Raw genomic sequence first — 3906 nt, 5'->3', positions numbered from 1 at the left:
GATGTGTTGTACCCTTTAAGAAAGAACATTAATAAAATGTAGGTGCTCAGGTCTGGACTTCCAATCTGTATATTTTGGCATGTACCAGAGGAGCTCCTGTAAGATGCCAGAGGCATAGGCCTATGGGGCTGTTTGGGTTTCTGTGTACGTAAAATGTAAGGACCTATTTTGAATCTCAACCTGTAGGTACAGAGTGTGTGGGTTGAGCCATATTTGGGTGCCAGCATGTTGACTGAATAGATATAGGTTGAACATAGCAGAATTAAACAAAGTCAGGGAAGTCTGCTGAGAATATATCTGAACTCTAGGTACCAATGTGGCTAATTGGAAAACAAAGTACATGCAAAACATAGAGTAGAATAAATCAGGAGAGGTAAAGAAATAGGACCTTCAGACTTGGACAAGCCCCTTACTGTCTGGAGACTAACCATTAAGATCACATTTACGGACTGGAACAGAACATGACTGTACAAGGGCTATGGGACAGAATTAAGAACATGGCAAGGGTGGGCAGAAACAGGTAATATCTGCTGAAACAAGCATGGTCAGGATATAGCAATACAGGCTTTACAGGAGCAATGGAGACTGAAACAAATAAAGGTGGCCTTAGGCAACAGATACAAAGCTTAATACAACGTGGCAGGACATAACAGGGAATCCTTTTTAATGGGCAGTATCTAACAAGAACACTGCTTTATTTAAAGAGCAACCAAATAAGAGCAATGTGAAGCCACATGCATGACACCAAGCATTCTTGCCTGCCAGGAGCGAGACACTAATGTGCTCAAATAATAGCACATGCCAGAGACATGATCTCACTCACGTCACTGCAAGAACTCCTTCCTGTGCCGAAGGTACAATGTCTTTCTCACTCTTCCCAATGCATGTCCATGTGACATAGGTATAAATCATAGAATGAAATGATCAACTAAAGGTTCTTTACCGTAACCCTGAAAGTACTGTACATAGAACAGAAACCACCTAATATTTTGCATTAAATCCAGTTTATCAAGGGAGCTGCCTTTAAAATTAAGATTGCTCCTTTTTTATCTTTCCAATTTTACAGTTTTTCGTTATAAAATGTGTTCAGTTTTTAATCAAACGCATCCATGAATCTTATATAATAGTAGTGTTGCTTCCCATTATCACCAAGTGACATGGCAAAGTTTGTTTGGTCCCCATGCTCTTCAACTCAAGAATTGAGTGATGAAAGGAAGCCCACCCTTTATTTAGTTATATTATACTTAAGTGTGGGTATTCTTTCAGGGAAATGCCTCCTGAATCAGACCACCGGGATTAAATATTAAAAGCGGCGTTTGGCTTCCCTCCAACATGATGTGTGGGCAGTGATTAGGTGGCAGAGAGGGCAGGAACATCTGGGGCTCCCATACAGCCAATTCTAGGGGCTGGAAAGAGAGTCCAATAATTATCTGCCCATGTATGAGACCCAACATATTTGTAGCAACATAGGATTTCTGGAATCCATAAGAATTTGCCCTTCATTATTATTCCTGTGTTCTAGCAGCAGAAGAGTTAAGGGTCAGGGAGAAGAACTGCAGGCTCTTTAAGTGCCATGTGAGAAAGGAAGGGCTGTCGGACCTCATTAGTTGTCAGAACTAACAATACAGAGCTGACAATGAAGGTAATTTGGAGCCTGTTGGCCATTAATCATTTCCATGACAAGCCTGACGGGAGCATGGAGCCTCTGCTCAGTTTAGGGTTACATGTGTGTCTGTTTATACATGTGCATTACTGATGGTGCTTCTCATGTCAGGGAGGAAAAAAAGACTCATTAGTCAGGAATCCTGCTCTGTTAAGTGGAATCGGTGACAAGGTCCAACAGTTGCCAGGGATGTCACAGGGATACACAGACAGAACCATCTTTGTTCTCCGGGACAGGACAATACGGAAGAAAAAGAGAAGCGAAACGCAAAGGCTGAGTGACACATTTTAGCAGGAAAATCATTTAGAGATTCCACTGTGATGGCAATAAAGAGCGTTAGACACAGGGCTGGCTGATTTACACTTGTCAATGAGGTCACCTATTTTACATGGAAATGTGGCTTGTGTTAAGATAGCTGCAAATAGCCTTGATTTTCAAAATGTCTAAGACACTGTGCCCCATATGTAATAAAAGGCAGTATGTTTTCCTAGTAGCAGGGCCGGAACTAGGGGTAGGCAGAGTAGGCACGTGCCTAGGGCGCAAAGCTGGGGGGGCGCAAAGCTGGGGGGGCGCCAGGAACGTACCTCCTCTGTCGCCTACCCCAAGTCCGGTTCCCTTCTCTGCCCGACTCTCTGGTTATTATCGTATCTTTTTCGCTTCTGCGCATGCGCGCAAACTCCATTTCAGATTCGCGCATGCGCACGCGAGCGTAGATTTGCGCATGCGCAGATTCGCACTGGCGCCGCTACTGCCCAGTTTGCCTAGGGCGTCTTGCCAGCGTGGCCCGGCTCTGCCTAGTAGCAGTAACCCATAGTACCCAATAAGATGTTTACTTTTGAATAGGTGACCAGTAAATTCTATATGCTGATTGGTTGCAATGGGTTACTGCTCCTGGGCAAACTTAGTGCCTTTTATTACATAACCCCGTGTGTGTTTTATGTGAAAGTCCTACTAATCCAGTGGTTTTAAATTATTCTCAAAGATCTGGGCTTTCCAGCTGGAGGCTTACAGGCCAGACATTTCTGGCTCCATACTGTTTCAGATCTCCACTAACCCCCATTGAACTATATCATCCTATCATTTTAATCTGGTGCTGGAACACGAAGAATAGTGAATAAGAAATTGAGCGATATACAGGTGTGGATCTTGTTATCCAGAATGCTTTCTAGATAAAGGACCTTTCCGTAATTTGGATCTTCATACCTCAAGCAGCGTTGGACTGCTGCCTTGGGGTCCCCCACACTACCCCCCCAGCCGCAAAGCACCTTTATACAATAAAATATATAATAGCCATGACTTCTCCATTTGCCACTTACTGTATATAAGTGCTGGATCTCTAATTAGGACCCATTTTAGTTATCCAACAGCTCTGCTGTAACTGAAAATATCTGTGTTTGCCACTAATATGTATAAAGCACTTGCTACTTTGCAGATTATATACATCTGTCGAATAGGCATTTGCATATTTCTTCGGAGCAATTGATCACTTATTCTGACGTTACAGCAAGTTAGAAGTAATGAGCATATTCTCATTAGGAGAAGTGTTTCATATGATCATGATTTGTTGTTTTACTTCTTGCTTCACTGATTAAATGGCAAAGTTGTGTCCCTTAAATTGACTGGGAGCATTTTGGTTAAAAAGTTACCCTATACTTGTGTCAGTAATATAGAGACAGGCAAGGGAATCCAGCATGATAAGTGTATTGTAAAAATGCTTTAACCCTGTCTTCTGCCTCCAAACCAGGGGCACAGTACCAGCTGCTGACACTTAAGAAGTCAAGAGTGAGTTTATGGTCATTTCATCCATATACGTTTGTACAGTACACAGTGAAACGAAACAACATTCCTCTCGGACCATGGTGCTACACAACACAACATAGATGTACCAAACAGACAAAAAGTGCAAGTGCAAAAATATGCAACTCCTGCAAGACAGGACAGCATAGTGCAGGGACAGGACAAAACAGTGCACACTCAGTAGATGTAGACCTGGACTTTAGTTGTTCCGATGTCCATAGCTTCACAAAAAACAAAGTAGAAAACCACAAAAACCACAAAAAAAAGAAAGCACCTTGTGATCCGGAGAGGCTGTTGCAATCTACTGTTGCGCCGCCATCTTGTCCGCCACTAGGCCCACAGTCTCCACCGAGGTGCCCCACATCACCAGGCCAGAAGTCTGCCTGCAGCTCAGCAGTCTGCCCTGCAGTTCAGGCCCCAGGTCGGTCCCGGATACCTCTACTACT

This window comes from Xenopus laevis, chromosome 3L, assembly GCF_017654675.1.
Source record: "Xenopus laevis strain J_2021 chromosome 3L, Xenopus_laevis_v10.1, whole genome shotgun sequence".
NCBI classification, from domain to species: Eukaryota; Metazoa; Chordata; class Amphibia; order Anura; family Pipidae; genus Xenopus; species Xenopus laevis.
Note: the sequence above shows the minus strand (reverse complement) of the source record.